The sequence below is a fragment of the Astyanax mexicanus genome, chromosome 2 (assembly GCF_023375975.1).
Source record: "Astyanax mexicanus isolate ESR-SI-001 chromosome 2, AstMex3_surface, whole genome shotgun sequence".
Lineage (NCBI taxonomy): Eukaryota > Metazoa > Chordata > Actinopteri > Characiformes > Acestrorhamphidae > Astyanax > Astyanax mexicanus.
In genome coordinates, this window is record NC_064409.1 from 62,063,588 (window position 1) to 62,084,259 (window position 20,672).

Below are 20,672 nucleotides of genomic sequence, written 5' to 3' on the forward strand. Positions count from 1 at the left end.
GTCTCTTATCAGCGGTGGTCACTGTTTAAGAGTGTGTGTTAATTATGGTGCATTTTTCTTCAGTGTTTGACCATGATTATTAATATGATCACGTGCTCATAAAGTAGTGATGCCTGGACATGCTTGGTCTAAATGCACCCGTCAGCACTGCTGTCCTCCTCTGCGTATGATTTTTTATGACATTATCTGTATAAGGCTTGATAATTTTTTATTTTAAAATGTGTGTTTTTAATAAATAAATAAAGTGTAACATTTTAAAACAGCTCTAGATTTCTCAATAGGGGTTTTCGGTCTAATTGTCAGCCACAGGTACGGCTAATTGAGAGGGGTCTTTTTTCTCTTTTTTTTTCGAGAGCAGCTTTCTCTGATTGGTCGACTCCAGCCCCACCCACCGCTCTGCGCTGCGATTGGTCGACTGGCTCGCTAACGTCACTGCAGGCGAGAAGAGCAGAGGGAGGAGAGCTGAGGGAGCGAGACAGAAGAGCAGCAGCAGGAGGAGAGAGAGGAGGCTTGTGGATGGAGAGCTGAACATCCTCCTCTACACGACCTGATAGAGACCCGCAGGAGAGCGAAAATAATAAATAATTTTAATAAAATAATAAATTGGAGCTGCGGATTAGCAGAAAGAGAGAGAGAGAGAGGGAGGCTGGAGCGGCATCTCGGGGAGATTCTGCTGCTGCTGCTGCACGTTTGGGTAGCAAAACATGCTGCTGCTGCCTGATGCTGCTACCACTGGACTCAGGAGGTATGGGGTGAGCTATTCAGTACAACTGAAAAATATCTAATTTTTAGTATCTGTGGAAATAGGGTATTTTGTCTGAATAACGAGGGTCGTCATTTAAACGAGGGTGGTATTTATACAGAAATCATAAGGTCTGTATTGAATCTTATTCTGTATCTTCATTAATACTCCTTAGACTAGTCGTAGGTCTTACTTAGACGACCTACTTAAACCTATCTCTCTGATAGTGATACAGGCGTGGATGTGTGCATGCTGTGGCTACGCTGTGTTTCTGCATTGGCAGATTGAGTCTGGCTGAAATAGTGGTTTAATAGGGGTTTATTTGTGTAATAGAGGAATTCTGACCTCCGTCTCTGACCCCTTTATAGCAGTGGACAGGGCATGGACCACTGGTGGTCTTCAGGAGGCCCCTCAGTCTGATGCACATGACACTCAAATAGGCCTACAGTTTATTTATATATATATATATATATATATATATATATATATATATATATATATATATATAGCATTTATGTGGCTGCGTACTGAAGTATAGCTTAACTATACTAACTATATTCCACCTATATCGTGTAGTATTAGTATAGCTTTAGCTGCATAATAAAAGGTCTGTCGTTATTGTATGTTCTTTGTATTGTATTCTTTATTATATTTAATCATCTTTAATTTATTCCTATATATATATATATATATATATATATATATATATATATATATATATATATATATATATATATATATATATATATATTTGCAGTGGTTTATTTTATAGATGATCCTATGAAATAATCATGTTTTTACGAATGGGAATTAGCCTACAAATAGTAGTCTATATTGTTTTACACTTTTCGAGAGTCGAGCATTTATATAGTACGTTATAACCTATATTTATGATATGTAATACGTGTACATTATTTGAGAAATCCATATATAAATATGAATTAATTTATTGCTCAAATAAAATACATGATGCTATGTCAATGCTCTGGTGGTGTTGTGATGAGAGAGAGAGAGAGTGTGTGTGTGTGTGTGTGTGCGTGCGTGTGTGTGTGTGTGTGTGAGGGCTGTAGTGAAGCTGTTTGGTGTGAGAGTTGGGTGAACTGGTCAGGAGTGAGCAGGTGTGTGTGTGTGTGTGTGATGCTGATGATGGAGCTGAAGCTGCATGATGGCGCAGAGGAACCGTTCTGTATAGAGTGGCCTACACGAGCACACAGACCTTACACAGCGCGCGCACACACACACACACTTGCACAGTCACACACGCGCGCGAGCACATGTTACATTGCTGCCTCGTGCAGCTCAGGATCTTGACGTTCAATTTCTCTGTTGGAAGTTGGAAGACTGTGAAGGGTGTAGTAGACCAAGCTTGAGATTATACATTTATACTGAAATGTATATAGAGATTATTATAACAATTATTATTAGTAGTAGGAATCATATATCTATTGTTTTATTGTATCATAGCCTTATTACTATATTATTATGAATATAGTAATATGTTATTATTATTATTATTATTATTATTAATGTTATTATTATCGCTTTTCTATTTTCTATTGTTATTATTGCAATAGAGAGAGGTGCATTTTTAACAGATAGAAACTGTGCTGTATCATACATAATATACAGTGTGTATTAGTGTATAAGTATGTGAATATAAAAATACATATACTTTTTATATATTGTTGACTATGCTGTAAACCTATGTACTATGTGTTTTTGTTATAAGTAAAATCAGATTAGCTTTTTACGAAGCACTGAATTAAATTGCATTGGCAAAATATATTTTTACAACAAAAATATCTGTATTTTATGGAAAATATAAAAATACAAAACATACAAAAAATGCTCTAAAGTGGAACACCACAGTGCTGAGGTGCTAAATTTACAGTAGTTATAGTAGTGTACATAGTGGTATTACAACTGTCTATGTATATGTACATAGTATATGTATATGGTATATGTATGTTTCCTGTTTTCTTTATTCTTGTCTGTTGTGTGTTACAGACATGTGACAGCTCTCCTCCTTCTGGAAATTTCCTCTCACTTACAGTGAGCGGGCTGGGAGTTGGTTTCTGTCTTTGGTTATCTAGCTGTATGAGTACATTCACATGTCATAAAGCTAGATAACCGAAAGTAGAACTGATTCTACAAATCTGCTTACTCTTGGTGGGTTCTGGTGGAGAATCTGGAGCATCCTTCTTCAAAGCTGCTGGTGCTGAAGAAACCAGACACCTCTAGACAGGTAGAGAAAATGATACAGATCCACACTGATTCTTCTTAATATAGAAATGTGGCCCATGTGTGTATTTTTGATAAATCTGAGTCTTGTGAGTTGATGTTAATACTTTCAGAGTGCAGAAGTTAGTGCCAGCAGAATATAACATTAGAAATGTGCCACAGGCTACACAACTGTTCTAGTGTATATTACATTTGTACGTTTAATATGAGGGGGATATTCATACATTCTCATGTCCCCTCAGATTAAATATGTGAATAAAGGCAAAATTGAAACAAGCTTAAGTAATGTATTTAGAGGACGTTTCTTATAGTAAAAATGTGTGTGTAGTTTTTTAAGCAACTGAAATAAAAATGCATGTTTAAAGTCAATTAGATTGTAAATATAAAATTGCAGATACAGAATCTATCTAGTGTGTATCTATCTATACACACATGTGTGTGTGTGTGTGTGTAGGTACATGCATATGATATATACCAATGATCAAAGAATACCATGTACCTGTTTTAAGAATTATTTGTTTATTTGTATTTTAGAAATTTGTTATATTCTTTGTCCATAATTACAGTTACCTTTAAATGGTTACCCTTGAAAGGAAAATGGCGGTAAATGAGCTTATCAGGCCATGTTCAGTTTGAAGCCCCATATGGCAAGATGGCACCACATTGTGGCATCACGTGTGCTGGCTGAACACGTACAGTACTGAACGTATGCAATCCAGCGCCCGCGCCACACAACGGACAAGCTGTTGCCATGGCACCTACTTGGCAATAATGACAAGGATTGTTTTTTTAATGCTTTGTTTTCATTTTCTCTTTCTGGCTCTCCCCCCAGAGTGCTCTGACTGTCCGCAACATGGCGTAATGAAGTAACATGACAGGAGCACAGGCAGCATGCTGTAGAGATGGAGGGAGAGAACAGAGGGGCACAGGCAGGGAAGATGCCTTCGTCTGTGACCGCCGTCCTTCTCCTCATGCCTGGAAAGCCCTGGTGCCATCTGCGGCCCTCTGGGGGACTGGGGAAGCCGTGCCCGTGCCACTGGCGACAAAGCCCCCTGTCAGCTCCCTGGAGCCAGGCACATCGAGGGAGGGAGGGAGGCCATCTTGAGGGAAATCTCAGTGAAACAGCTAAGATGGCTGGACTGGCACACGAGGTGAGTTGCATCATGGTCTTTTTTTTTGAAGATAGCATTGTGTGTGTGAGAGAGAGAAAAAGTGTGTGTGTGTGTGCGCACATACATATGTGTATACATCTATGTGTATGCATTTGATTGGTATACCAGGGAGGCTCGTCTCTTCGCCTATGTGATCTTACTACACTAATTAGTGAAGGGGGCTTTGGGGAGGGGGTGAGAGTGCAGCACAGGAGGAGGGGAGGCAAAGAAAACAAATGAACTGGCACCGATTGCAGCTCGGCCTGCCATCTTCCTTTGTTTCGACCGCTTTGTGCTTCTCTAACATATGAACATCAAGCGGCGTTCGTTAAGAGCCGGACGAGCAGAATTCCTTGTTGCCGCACGACTACATTCGTATTTTAGCTGTAGCATGATGAAATTTGGGTGCCAATTCAAATATCATTTATTCATTCATTCATTCATTCATTCACACACAATATATTCCTATTTTTTAAAAATAAATTATTGAGAAAGTCCTAAAAGAAAGCCTACATCATTTTCATAATATTTTTAAATGGCAGAATTGTTTACATATATTAGATATATAAGACTCCCATATAAGTTATATCATCGCTGTCTTACGAATCCATAATTAGCAACTTTTCTTAACTTTTCAGTGGACGTAAATGTACATTTTAAAGCCATCATAAGATTTGGTCACATGTAAAGAACAACTGCTATAACACTATATAAAACATTTCAAAAACAAAGATACAGTTATTTTTTGTGACAGGTTTTAATGAATTTCTCCTTAAGAAAATTCAGGACATTTTAAATAAGATTTTATGTTTAGGATTTATATAAATGCACTGCTCTCGTATTCTTATGTAAAGCAGAGATAGTACATTCAAATCCAGTGTTTATTTTAGTTTAATTAAACAAATAGGCCTTTAACCTCCATTATAAGCCTTCAACCTTTCAGCTATTATGCACGTACCCCCAACAAAATGAAAAACACACCAAGCCTTCCTGCACTATTACTGTTGGAATGGTGCAGAGAATAGATCCCCTGAGAAAGTTTTTGGGCCAGAGCGGTGGGAAATGTGCATCTATCTATACCACACTTATTTACAATTCAAATCTTTCTCTTTTTTCTCTTAAAGTAAATAGTTTTGTTTGCAGTCAGGGGTGGATAACGAGAAGAAAATGGAGAGGAGACAATAAAGCAACTAGCGCTGCTAATGAGTGGGGCTGAGCAAAGATCCTCTTGACATAGTTGCATTGAAAGGGAAGAAAGGGCCAAAGCCTGAGCCTGTGCATGTGAACGAGCACGGCAGCATCCCAGAGGCACTTCCCATACACCCTGTGCAAACTGCACCCTGCACCATTCTGCGGCTTTCACTCTTCTCCATTCCCAAACCCTCGGCAGGATTCATTGCCTGTAAAAATGTTAGTTAGTTGAATAAGTGAATCAGAGTATGAGGAGTTGAATGAATGAATGAGTGAATGAATAGAACTCCAGAATACTTTAGAATACTTCCCAGAGATATTATCAGGTAAATTTGCTGGAAAATGGAAGGATTGCTATGTTTATTCTGTTTTGTTTAAGATATTTTGTTACAATTAACATGTATTCCTTGTGTACTTTACTGTACTATTCTGTTAGTATTAATATTATGGCAGCATTTGAGTTAACTTTACTCAATTGTAGCCATATCTGGAGACACAAAGGGGAAGCAACACAGTTTATTTGTATACAATCTTAAACCATTAAACAGTTTTAAAATTTTAGCTTCATACAAAATATTCAAAACAGATTTTCTCAATAGGTTAAATTCTTTCTATGATTCAGTGTAATTTTTATTTTTGTAGAATCATATGTTCAGGCCAAAAACATTATAATTATAATTCTTTAAATTTACACCATTCAAACACAGAGTAACACATACTATGTGAATAATATGCGTTACATCAGCAAAACATGCAACATGATTGAAAGCAGCTGAGTTGCTGTCCCATATTTTATTCACAGTGCCACGTTTCAATCCTGAACCCTTTTACCCACAGATCTTTATTCCACAGAGCTTTATTGTTAATGGTCTAGCTGACAGTAGAGTGTCATGGTTGTGGTTTGCCTTCTTACATAGCTGTGCCCTGTATGTGTGTCTGTGTGTGTACATGTTGTGTAAAGGCGATGCAGTGGCGCGTTCCCTCCCTCTGCTCTCTGGCTCCCTGGCTGCGGCTGAAGCGGCACCTCTGTGCCCCTGGCTCTCTTGGCCTCCATTTTGAAACTCAGCGAGGGCGAGATGGGTGCGGGCTGCCATGGGGCCGGCAGCTGCAGCACCATGCCTTAATGAACAGAACGTGGTGTCTGCCATTATTATTCTGCCCCACTCGCGTCTTCCCTCCCTCAATGGGAGCCCCCCCCCCTCCCCTCATAAAGAACCTCGACGTTCCCACCATTGTCAGGACTGGTACTTCTCCAGTGCTGCTTGAAGGGGGGCAGGGTGGGAAAGCCCGAAGCAGACTAGACACGACCAGATGCCAAAGACATGAGACTGTTATGCAGATCGGAGAGCTTTTGTGAGGGAGAGCGTACGTGTGTGTGTGTACATATGTGTGTGTGTGTGTGTGTGTGCGTGTGTGTACAGGAGCAGGCCATAGGCCACCTGATCATGTTAATTGGTCTACTCGCTCCTAATGCTTGTCTGCCAGAGATGGAGATGTTGTTCGTTGAGGTGGTCCGAGTGAAAGGGGGCATGTGGCTCCTGTCCAACATGCATATAGTACATAAATGTGTACACTACATCAGCAGTAAAGTTTTACTGTGCCGTTACAGCTTATTCTAACTGACCATTTTATGTTGCATATTTTAAGTAGACTGCAAACACTGAAACTACATTTCTTTAATCTCATCCTTACATATTACTTATATATATATATACTTATATTACTATGATATATATATATATATATATATATATATATATATATATATATATATCATATAGCATATATATAGAATTTATAATTTATAAATATTGTTGATACTAAATAATTTTAGTGAGTAATAAATAATAGTTTAACATTAATAACAGAATGATCAGTCTAGTATTTAAAGGATTAATGAGGTCAGCTATTAAGTGTTAATGTACAGTGTACTACACCTAAAAAGTTTTAAAGAAGATTCTGATCAATGTTTTTTTTTTATCATTGCTGTGAAATAATACCTTGTGTCTTCAAAACAGCAACATTACAGGAGAAGGAACATTTACTTCACTTAAAGTTGCTGTGAAAAGAGTCACTTTAGAGCATTTTTTGGGTTCATTAATGAATTTAGCCATTTCCAAATAATTTAAAAAAGTCTGACTTTACAGAATAGGGATAAAAAGGTTTTGTCCGGCAGCAACATTATTTGGAATTTGTCCAATTAACAAAGACAATGGAATCCATAATTTAATTAACACCACGTGTTTAATAACACATAATTGAGCTGCAGGTCCATATATGAAATAGGCATGAAAAACTATAATAGATAAATTGTGTTCCAAATAAGCAAATCAGACAATGTATTAATGTGTATAGTAAAATTGTATATAGTTAATGATGTTCAGTGGAATTATTTGCTTTATGATTTAAGAATTTTAAATACTAATTTTACCCATTAAGAAGCAAATAACATTATGTGTATTTGTATTGCACACTTTGGCTACTATATTGTATGGTCCCTGTTTTTATTTATTTCACATAATGTGTGAGATTGAAATGTAAAAAAAAAAAAAATGTTAATTTGCTATTGGAATCCATGATATGCAAATATGCATCCCTGGTATAAAGTGATTAAAATATACTAGTCCTGCTCCTCCTTTAAATAATAAATAAGAAAAAATACAGAATAAGTGTTAGATGTTTTGCATGTAATGATGAACAGAGATGCAGATGATCCTAAAATGGCTGTAAAAACTGTCAAACGTAAAAGATAAAAAATAAAGAAATAAATAATAAAAATTTCTGCTTTACAAGTAATTATCAAACTTCATATTTGCAGTTTGTGTGCTGTTTCCAGAGTAATTAATATCAAGGAAAAATCGTTAGTGTAATAGCTTCATCACATAATAAAAATAATTAATGTAGTTTCAGACATTTGAGCAATACTCTTGAATAAACCTGAAAATAAAAGAAATCTGCCTGTACATTCTACAATAAAATAAACAGCGAATTCCTGGCTGATACTACTTGCTATATCCAACTAATGACTCAAATAATAAACAACAAACAAAGGAACCCAACATTATTAGGCTGTGCATATTAAAGCCATTTGTAAACATATTCCACAAAGCATATAAAAGCATGGATTTGAGCTTCGGAACCACTGTGTATTGATGAAGGTCACTTGCCATCAAACACTGGCACCTTCTGCAGTTTTAGGTATTTGAAGCAACAAGATCAACAAATAATGAGAGAGAGATAGAATAATGAGATAGAGATAAATGAGAGAGAGAGAGAGAGAAAGAGAGAGAGAGAGAGAAAATTAAGGAACAAAGGCTCAGAACACACTAAGGTGGATAGACCCTGCTGGAAATCCATCGTAGGAACAAACAGCAAAAACAAATGATGGACAAGAAACGACAGAGCAGGGAAAGATGAGATAGAGAGAGAAAAAGAGAGAAAGGTGAAGCGGTTGGTGTGTTTGGAGATTGATTGGCTCAGGAGAAGAGGAAGGGGAGGGGGGAGCATGTGACATTGACGAGGAGATGAGGCGCCATGGTTGGTTTCGTGCTCCAGCTACTGTAAATAAGAACGCTGGGCTGTTGTGTGGCAGAGTAGCCTAGCAAAGCATCACTCTGCAGATCCCAGTTACAGCCTCACTGTTACAGCACTTGCAGCATGTGTGGGTTTCAGGGTACATTCATACGTGGTCAGTTTATATATATGTGTGTGTGTGTGTGTGTGTGTGTGTGTGTGTATTTTTTATGTGTATGAGACAGAAGCTGGAAGTGAAAAATTGGCGCAAACTCTTTAGAATAAATGCTTGGTGTACATTTCTACTGTGCATTTGTACGATTTTGGAATAAATCCCTTCATATTAAAACTTTGTTTTTATATATGACACACTTCTTTGCTGTATAAACAATTCATACTGATCAATAGAAATGCAGCCAATTTACTTAATAAATCTGTAATTTAAAATAACATCACATTACACTGATGTACATCAGTCTAAAGATCTAAAGAGAGAGAGTTTTGTCATTATTTATATTGTTTTTTGAAGTGTATTATTTTAACCGCAGATCATTTTAATGAAGGCTAATGTGTTAAAGAGGAGGGAGGATAATGATACATACAGTCTGATACGTTTATTAAAATCCGAGCTTAATTCGAGACGAGGCACAGTTAGCTGAAATTTAGGTCAAGTGCCTGGGGGGTCAAACTGCAAGATTCTTTGTGTCATTGGGCCACTGTTGATAACTCTTAACGTCTGCTTAATGAGGTACAGTAAATCCTCATCTTCTTGCTTAGAAACAACAACATGGGATCATTTAGTGGGTATTTGGGTGTATACATTTAGAAGCTATTGATAAACAAGCGGTGCGCGTCCGTTGGGGTGGTTCTTTACATATGAACGCTTTAAACGTCTTGATTTCTGGAGTAGTCAAAACACTAGTACACAATTACAGGAGCAATGTTTTAGAAAATTCGGAAAGGAGACACACACAGGACTGTAATAAATGCTTGGATGATATATTTTTCAAGAAATAACACCAATAAACAATATTATTGTCATTTTAAAGCCACTGAAGCTCTTCCAATCAATAATTTCAAAATCAGTTATTCTCTTTACTATTGTAAGTTGTTTTACTTTACGTAACTTCATGAATAGGAAATGTAAATACTAATTAAAGTTAATTTTTATTTTTTATTGTAAAAAAGGAACAGAAAGAATAAGTAATTTCTCTGAAAATGGAATATAGAAGATATAGATTTTCTTTGCAAGGAACCATAATACTACTGATAAAATGAAAATATACCAGTATAATTATACAATAACACCAATACAATAATATTGAGAAAAAGCATGTTATTTTCTTTACCTAGCGTTGTCCACTTTTTGTGTATAAAGTTGCCGTTTTTGGTGCATTGGCCATTACACAAATTGTTAAAATATTGGTCAACAAACATGCATGGAAACACAATGGACAATATCAAGGTCAGCAAAAAAAAAATATTATGTCCCTTTATTGTACGATAAGTCGACAACATAATTATTGCTACAGGCCTTCGTACAGTAATTAAAGCCGTTCTGGAGGTCAGTGCTCAGGTCACACAAAGACCAGGCCTTCACTACTTGTAAGTCTGGACAATACAGAAGATCCACCGGCTTTGGCAGGAGCGTTAAACCGCCCTCACACGCCATTCAAAAGCTTGGATGACATCCAATGTAGGTCAGGCCTAATCTTTGTCCGTTAATGCAACTTTGGCCGAGACTAATCTATCACAAAGAATGTCTTAAGTATCTCCCAGGAAGACAGAGAAGTTCTTCCAGTCCAGGCTTTTCAGATTAGAGGCTGTCTGCATGAGGGACCCAGAGGCAGGGGTCCTCCACTAAGAGTGAAATGAGAGTAAGAAAGAATTAGAGCTGGCCGGAGCTGTTAATATAGCGCTGCTGGATAATCACACAGGGGGTTATACGAGGGGTGGGCTGGAGTGTGACCTGTTTTTTTTTTAATTGTCTCTCCTTCTTAAAAAGTTAAAATAGTTCTGTTCCTGACTGATTGTACAAAGTCAATTAGAAATATGTCTCTGATTTACAGTACAGTTCTGTATTCTGTTTTAATATCGTCATTAATGCATGGCAAGAAATAGGTCTATGTCTGCTGATCAACAGTGTATAGCTAAAGATAAGAAGAATGAGAAAATTATAAGTCTTTAAATTGTAAAGATGCGAACTTTGATTGTATCACATGCATTAAAAAGTAAAATGTTTTAAATATAAGATCAGTAGTAAATAAGCTTTATAAGAGAAAGAGTTTCTGTGTTTCCGCTAAATACATTCATTCAATACAATTTTTTTTAAATGTCATGAAATTGCAGTTACAAAACTTTAGAAAAAGCTTTTCATTTAAAATAATAACTGATACCACGCAGGTTGATGCTTGCAGGCACTTTTGACGGTAAAATATTTAATTAATGGCTTACCATGCTCATGCAGGCATTTTCAAGTTGATATGGAATGAAATATTTTCAAAGTTTTTCCAGTTTTTCCAGACACTGATTAAAGAAATATTAAAGAAACTTGCTGTAAAGGTTCCTTACTCTCATACTTTTTGTCTATAATGCACATGGTTTGTCACATGGGATTGGAAACCATTGTTCTATGGCACCATTCAAAGAACTTCTATAGCACCTTTTCATTAGATTGTAATCCTATGTTTTGATCCAAATTGAGTATCTTAATTCTGAATACTTTGTAGTCTAGTACTAGTCTTTGCCTCAGTAGATATTAACTACTTAATGGATTCTAAATCCTATGTCTGTTGTTTTATATGTGTAGAACTACATATCTACGCAACCCCCAGCAGAAAAAAACGAGACTCAAGTTCATTGCTGCAGACACATCCTGACTGTGTTGAGTCCCACACACACACTCTGCCTGTCTCACTCTCTCTCACTCCGAGCCGCTCACCCTCTGACCTGTGTGGAGGTTGCTATGGCAGGGAGGCTGGCTGCCTCAGTAATGCGGCTGTGAAAAGGCGGTGCTGTCAGGGCCGTCTCGAGATGTGTGCCCCCCCGCCAGCCCCCCTCCCTCGTCCTCCGCAGCTGGGCACGGCCCCAGAGCCTGGGAATGTCAGAGCCTTGGGTTCAGCAGACACCCCCCATACACCTCACCCCCAGCACTGCTGCACCCCCACCTACACTACAGAGCCCCCCACAGCTCCAGTCTAGCCGTTGCCTCAGCCCCCTGTCTGCAGACGTGTAGGCCCATTGGAAGCCCCCTTGTGCACAGCCCCAGTGCAACTTCCAGCGTACCCCCAAATCCAGTGTAAAGATTTAACATTAATGCACCAGCTTAAGCCTATATCACACTCAGTGGGAGGAAAGTGTGTGTGTGTGTTGTGAATGCTTGTTTTCAAACACTTTCAGGACAGTTTTTGTATGTACATCTTAGGTATTTTAAGTCCGTTGGTTTTGGTTACTGAGGCTAAGGTTAGGATAAGGTTCATATAGAATGCACTGTGACTTTATGGAAGGAGGCAAATTTATTATATATTTTTTTACATTTTTATGTACATTAATATAAGAGCATTTTATCCAAAAGTTAATTTGTAGTGTTTCTGTTGGCCCATTTATCTATCTATCTATCTATCTATCTATCTATCTATCTATCTATCTATCTATCTATCTATCTATCTATCTATCTATCTATGTTACTGTTTAGTGACCTATATCTAGTTATATTTATTGTATTAATCATGACTGTAAATTAATTAATATCTATGAAATTAATACTCATTATAATCATATTTATTGTACATTTTGTCCAACAACCCGTGTTATTTTCATAATGCTACTACATGGGCTGTTGGTTGATTCTAACTACATTTTGTTGTCTTGCGCTTGTTTTAAGCAAAGACAAAAAGTCTATCTATCAATACACGGCCCTGTGTACTGTTGTATGAAAACAAGAGTGTGAATGTGTGTGTGTTGGGGGGAGGTGGGGGTGTTGTTAATGCCCTCTAAAACCGTTGGGTGAATATAAAGTAAGTTTAATTGTGTTAATTGTTTGTGAGATTTGAGACTAAGCCAAACAAGACTAGTTGGCTATCAGTGTCTTCCACAGAGTGCCTAGATTATGGCGTGTATGTGTGTGTGTATGTGTATGTGTGTGTTTTTGGTTTCCATTCTAGTCCCGCATGCTGCTGGGAGGGGAGGGGGAAATAAAAGAAGAGTGATTTGCATAAGCTGCATGAAGTCCAAAGAGTGAGTGTGGTGAAAAAATAGATATCAAAGAGCAACAAAAAGACAAAAAGGACAAACCCTGCGTTGTGCAGACAGAGCGGAGAAAGGCGAGGCGTGCATGGGAGAGTGGGGTGAAATTGACAGAGAAAGAGTCTGATCTGCTCCCCTACGGCGATAAAAGGGAGAGGATCCGCTGTGTATCATTTGGAAAGTGTGAAAGAGTTGACACACTATTTGCAAAGACTTATTGTAAAAGAGAAAAGAAAGATTGATTGACCAGCCTTTATGCCGTGTTTGACTAGCGAGAAATGTACGGACATATTAAACCACTATGATCATTACTCTGCTGCAGTTTTCATACATCCTGCACTTAGTCCTTGTATAACAAGTACAATATGATGTGTTAAAGTATCACATTCGTCTTCTTGGAGTTATTTTATAAAATTAGAGGAAAATAAATGCACACTTACATAATTCTGTCCACGTTTGTGAAGTAACTGTAGTCTCATGGCTTTTTTTGCTCTTCTGTTGCAGACAAGGCTGATCAACTAATCATACACTCCGGACACACTCCTGTACACCTGCAGCAGAAAAGACTGGAAGACGTTTGAGAGATGTCTGCTCTGCAAAGAAGACATATATTATTAAAGAGTAGATTTTTTCATATTGTATGATCTCTCATTTGGGAGCTGTTTTGGTTCTTAAAATTGTCATTGTTTTGCCTTGCCTGTAGCACAAATAAATGTTGTAAATGGGACATTTACTGTTATACTGTAAGTCTGAATCTACGTACTGGACTGCAATATTGGTGTATAAAAAAATGTAACATAATCTAACTGCACAGCATTTTAATTGTTCTGACTAAAGTTCTGTGAATAAATGTTATTTATTATTAACCATTGTTGCCTAAATGTGTTCTGTGTCAATGTGATTTACTATCTACAATAAATAAGGTGTGTGTGTGTGTGTGTGTGTGTGTGGGTTAGAAGTAGAGTAAGAACTAGAACTAAACTAATCAAGACTAAATCAGCCTGAGTCCAGCACATCAGCACCCTGGACAGCAGAGTGAGAGAGATAAAGGGGTGGGGGAGAGATAAACAGAAAAAGAAAGATAGAGACAACAGAAACAGACAAAAGAGTTAGAAGAACAAAAAGGAGAAATGAAAAAGAAATGAAAGGAGAGAGAAAATGGAGACAGAGAAAATTAAATTGATTGGAGAGAGACAAAAAAATTAAAAAGATAAAAAGTGAGAAAGACCAAGGCAGAGAAAAAACAGACAGAAAACCTGTTTCTCTTTTTCCTTGAGAACAATGAAAACGAAATAAAATAAGATGCATAGGGACATAAATTCAGTTTATACAGATGTAATAATGACATTAAATTAAATATAAATATATAAAAATGATCAAATACAACAGAGGAAACGAGGCTAATCTTGAACCTTGGCTTTGGGCGGAATGTGGAGGTGTTTAGCTCTGAATATTCAACGGAAATGAAAGACCCTGAATTTCATTAAAGAAAAAAAAGAAATGTAAACGAATTACGAATAAATGTACAAACCTGGTGGTTTTGGTCAGTGGAGTGTAAGGTGTGAAAGTGTGAATAACTGTGTGTTTCTGATTCGCTCTAAGCTGTGAAAGCTCTGTTGAAACACCAACAAAACATACCCTCACGTGGCTAAGCGCACGCGCACACGGCTCGCTCTCTCGTTTTGCTTGACGAAAATAAACCCCAGAAAAATAGAAATATATTTCTACATTCAGTGTTAATAAATCAGCTTACCGTTCAGCTGATTTCAATAATAAACATACTCACAAAACTGCAATCTAAAAACAAATACATTAATAAAGTAGAATGAAAAAAATACTATAATAAATAACAATTTGTATGTAATGTTAAGGTTACATTTACAACAAGAAATAAAAAATGAAAATTAACAAATACACCAAAACGTCAAAAGCTCTTACTGTTATAAAAAATTTAACTGCAGGTAGCACATATAGACACAGTGTATTTATGCTCATGGTAGAGCAGGCTTTTTATTAATTTGTAAAGTTTAACCTTTCTGGAAAAATAAAAAACACATAAAACGTGTTATATGCTCAATTTTTTTTCTGGGAGAAAACATAAGAGGCCAGATCCAGTTTTAAATACTGACTCAAAATTGAATCAATTAAATGATCTGAGCAGCTAATTTAATTTGCAAAAATATATAAAGGTATGTTAAAATAATAAAAAAATAAACTCTTCATGTGTAGTATGTTATTTTATTAAATAAGCATTTGGTGTGAAATGGGTCAGAAAAACAAAACAAACAAAATATACACTTTTAAAAAGAGCTGGAATTTTCTCAATACCTAACCAAGAACAAAAGCATTTTGTAAATGCAGATACATGTACACAACTCTCTGTGGTGTCTCTGGATGTTCAGTAAATGTCACTGGGGCACTTCCTGATTTAAAGTAAAGGACAGAGTGCTGTAAGAATTTTCTTCATATTTTAAAGGGTCTGGACACATACTGTGACTTTAAATATGAGCTTTTATGGAAGAATTTCAGCACATAAAACGTATAAGTACTACAATTAAAGTGGCCAAACTTTTGCTCAAATTTATAACAGAAATCACCTAAAGCTTAATATAAATAAGTTAAAAAAGCAAATAGTCTTATATTTAAACAAATTAAAAAATGAACATGTTTTAAAGGTGTAATCAACAGTAAATAATTAATAATTAATACACAAGATTAGTACTTATTAATCAGTTTCGCATACATTATATGATATTATATTATAATGTTTCTAAAGTATCTCTGATAGAGCCCATTAAAGATCATTTACTCTGTACATTTTCCTCTCCAGGAACTTCTCATTTTAAGTATAAACCCTAGAATGGATTCTTAATTATATTATATTAATCTACAGCTTTGAAAAAAATGTCCTTGCTTTACTTGCAACAAAATTTAAGGCAACTGGACAGTGGATTGATTATATTGAATAAAGCATTGAATAAAGATTGAATAATTTGTGAACAAATAAATGAACTGACCAAAAACAATCCCAGATTGAGCTCTCCTCCTAAACCCAAGTGAAAGCAACCATTGGTAATGACCTTGGTTCCCTCGGGCCACTAAATGGACAGTTGATTGACCCTGTTTGCCGTTGACCCCGGGGTGAAGGAAGCTGTAGGCTAATGGTGGGGTGGACAGGGACCGGTTGGTGGGGCGCATGTCTCCCTCTGGCCAGTCCCCTAGAGAACAATAAAGCAGGCCAGAGGGGCCAGGGGTCAGAGCTCAAAAGCACAGGTCAAGAACCACTAATTAAGAGCCATTTCCTTTTATTCCCTTGTGAATACTGAGGTGGACGCTGGGCTGCCACCAATATGCTGCCATCTTTTACAAGGCCTTTAAATAAACATGTTGATGGACTCTGTTAGGGGTGAACTCGACTGATGTGTGGCTCCTAGAACAACCCTGTTTCTTTGCTTTTCTTTCTTTCTTTTTTGACAATGTTGACAGGGCTAAAGTCTAGCCCATTCTAGCCTCTAGATTTCATGCCCATCTTTCTCTTTTTCAGTTTCTTTAGAGAGTAGCAGCTAGCCTGCTACGTCTAAATGCTATTTTGTTCACAGCTTGTTACATTTCAAAGTTAAACACACTGAGAGCTTTCAGCAGAGGCCTCAGTCCTGCTCTGGTTTTGCTATAGGCGAGCTGAAGGCTCCTAGACTGTTTCCTTTTTGGAGCCACAGAAAGTGCCTCGTCTTCGTGGCTTAGCCTCCGAGCAGAGGATGTAGACTGTGTTATAGGTTAGCATAAGAATGGTGGCGGAGCTTGTGAACTGCCCCGACCTCCTGACCTCTCTCCCCACCCATGAATAGCATCAGTCAGAGGCTGGCCGGGCTTTTCAGTCCCTGCAAGACGTGCCTGAGCTCCTAAGTATGCTGATTTAACGTATCCTCAGCACCGTGGCTGCTTTTGCACATACCCAGCAGTTTGTTTAAGGCAGCCCCCCTAGCACACACACACACACACACAGACACACACTCGCAAGCCCCCTGAGCTATAGGGAAATTAAGGGTCTGATCCAACACAAGGGCCCATTCACAGGGAAAGCCATGTCCTTGGCTGTTCACTCTGCTTCTTTTACCTTCAGCATAAAAGCTGAGGGGAAAAGTTGGTTGTAAAAAAAAAAGCTAAATGTGTGACAGTGTCTGCATTCACTGAGTTTTTTAAAATAATCTGATCAGGCAAACAACATTCATTAATAGAAAAACTGCTTTCAAAATAAGCCATTATGACATGGTGATTTGAGTGTATTAAGGCTGTCTACCACACACACACATATTGTATCCTTATTTCTGCTGTTTTGTAAATTTTGAGCTTTTTTTCACACTGTCTCTAAACTGCAGGTTTAGCAAGACAAAATGAGCTTGCATGGACAATATTGATAATTCAGCATCAATAATATTTACAACACATTTATGATACTTCATTATATATTATTTCCAGCATCTGTCGCTGACACATTCATTTCAGGATTCTAGGTACAGACACAGAGTGTTCTGAAATTTTTGTGATATTATATTATTATATCATTTGAATTGTGATAAAGATTTTGGCACCATTGTCCAGTCCTAACATGACAGTGACTAAATGTGTCTAAATAAGATAGAAATGCTTTTCATTGCCTTTTCTACTTGAGTGGAGAAGCAGCCTTTCTTTCCAAAGGTGTCCAAAGACTCCAGAGAGAAAAGTGGGTCAGTATTACAATTCTGTGACTAGTGTGCCCTACACTGAAGTCCAGTAAAAAAAATCCTAAAAAAAATACTATTTCTACCTGACACAATGCAACCATTGTTTAGTAATTGTTTTAAACCATTGTGTAATTGTTTAGATAGTGTACAGCATTATCACATTTTGTTGAAACTGTTGTTTAACACATTGGGGGAGGTGGAGATTAAAATACAAAATAAAGACAAACATGCATTATGATAAATTTCTTCAAATAAATAGATTATGTGCCAGAACACTAGCAGACACTTTTTTTTTTTCATATTTGGTCACTTATTTTACAACCCGCAAAACAGCTTTTGAAAAGGGGTATCTATAAATAAATAGATTTAAATGAATGAGGATCAATTATATATTTTAAAATGACATTTTGCTGTACCAGTCTCCCTCTCATGTGAATGTTTCCTAAACGTTACATTTTGGCAGTGTCATGTTGGCATAAACCACAAATATTTAGTAGTAAGGTATTGTGAACAAAACCAAACGTCTGCTAAACCTTAAAATGTTTATGTTCACACAACATGAAATTGTAAGATTGTTAAATCAAATTTAAACAGCTGTCCAATAATAAAGCTTGATGTAATCCCAGTGTTGGTGGGCATGTGACTTTCATGTGACTTATTATTATGTATTCAACAAACAACATGCTCATAGAACAGGAAAAATCTCAGAATTAGACAACATAACAATATGAGAGATGACAAATTTACAAATAAAAACAATAATACATCAATTAAGTGAGGCTAATCAATATACGATAGATCATCATGTGTGCATATATCTTTATTTTCCAATCAAATAACAATTTTTTATTTTCAAACAAAATCTATTGTTTACCCAACACTGGAACGTGATGTTAACACAGTGCTGGTTTTTGAGTAACATGTTTTTTTAATTTTCCAACCAAAATGGAATAATGGGTTTTAATGTCTTTTTTATTTTTAACTAAAATTAAACGTCTGATGTGTCTGCTGGGATAATCTGTGTGTTTAGTTGTACAGATTGTGTTGGTACAGGCTGTTGTATTCAGGCCTAATATCCTTTGTAGTCTCCTTGCCTGTAAAGATGCCTGTGAAGATGTGTGTGTAGAATGAAAGATCATCTAACACAATAACTATTCTAGACCAAAACCCTACGCTGTTTAATCAGCCATGTTATGTTATATTTATGTCTGTAACCTCAGCCTGCTGTTGTTGGTTGTATTGCTCGCTTTGTTACCGAAAGATTATAATGATTACATTAATTTATACAGACTGTATGTTGTGTAATGGCCGTTTTATATATATTTTATTAGCGCTATATTCGTCTTAGCGCGCCAGAAACCAGAGAAATAAAAAAAATGCAGCTTCATCACATTTACAGGGCTTTGCCGCCCCCTGGCAGTGAGAATAAGATACTACTATAAACTTCCCCATAAACTACAGGACCGAGTAAAAAACAAAACCAGATACTGAAATATAATTTATTACAGTCATTTATATTCACAGATATTCTCTCTTTTACTGGGGAAAATGTATATATATATTTTATTTTTAGCTATATTAGAGTCTCTTTGCCTCACTGTAAAATAGAGATGAAAACGAGACATTGTAACCCATGTTTACTGCTTTTCCATTTCTTATTTGTAAGTAAGAGGTTTTATTTTTGTATAATACCACCATGTCGATAATTGTACTATTATATGGTAACAATAAGCTTTGAAAATCAATAAAATATAAGTTGAAAAAAAGAAAGAAAACTAGACACTGAACATGTTCTAGTAAAACCACAAAGTGTTTTGGGTAAATTTGTGTAAATTTAAATAAATTGTGCACATTCAATTTCACTCCAGTTCTCTTTATTGTGAGCTACAATTTATGCCCAGACTAATAGCTAGAATTTAATTATTTATTCTTAAATAGGATTTAACATTAAATTAATTCTTAACTATTGGTTAACCTTAATTCTTTATTTTTTTACAATATGTTGAAAACAGGACAGGTATACACATATATAGAAAAATAAATAGATAAACAGACAAAACAATAAACACTAAAACAATGTTGACTCTACCTCATGAAGACACTGAGATTAAAATACCAAGAGTGTACAGATCTGTCCTCAAAGCTAAATGTGGTACTTAGAAAAATGTAAAGTATTAAACATATTCTGGTTTGTTTGACACTTTCCAATTTCACATGTTTTTGTATAGCTTTATGTCTTCAGTAATAAATTTACAATTTAAAAAAATCATAAAAAGATAGAGAACACATGAATAAGAAGAGGTGTGTCCAAAGAAAAGTGGTAGCTTAGCTGGCTAAATAGCTTTTATCTCACTAGCTGGGTTACACTGTTGTTTATCTTTCTGCCTGTAGTCACAGCAGGTGTTAACAAATGCCAAAAGTAATAGGCAAAAAGCCTTAAGCCCTATAAGAATGAGATTACTTTCTCAGGGGGACGTCACACTTCTACTCAGTGATAAAACTCCTGCACCTGGACTGCAATTAAACAACAGGAGGATCAGCGAGTTTTTAGGCTTTCTCGGATGACACTGCGTTAAGTAGCTCCTCCATTTCCACTGGCTGTTGTGTTTATGCGGAGCTCATTGGAAACATGTGCCCTAAGTGTAATTACGGTGCTCAGCAGTGGACAAATAGCTATTTTATTACATTCACACTGTAATTTTCTCAAAGGGGGTCTGAGAAAAACATGTAAATGGTCAGTCAGGATGGGAATAAAATCACAGATGACCCCCCCATAAAGGAGAAAATTACCCCAGAACCCCCTGAGAAACAAATTCTGTGCGGATAGAGCTTTTTTGTTTCTGTATTTGTTTTGTAGAAGAAAATAAT

At 36.6% G+C, this 20,672-nt stretch overlaps 1 long non-coding RNA gene across 1 annotated transcript; it reads left to right on the forward strand.

The window, feature by feature from the left end:
* Nucleotides 1–522: 522 nt before the first annotated feature.
* On the forward strand, nt 523–13,949 carry LOC125799034 (uncharacterized). The gene is made up of 4 exons (XR_007437852.1): nt 523–745; nt 2,750–2,987; nt 3,816–4,134; nt 13,588–13,949. It is a non-coding gene; the product is annotated as an uncharacterized LOC125799034 (long non-coding RNA).
* The last annotated feature ends 6,723 nt before the right edge of the window (nt 13,950–20,672 follow it).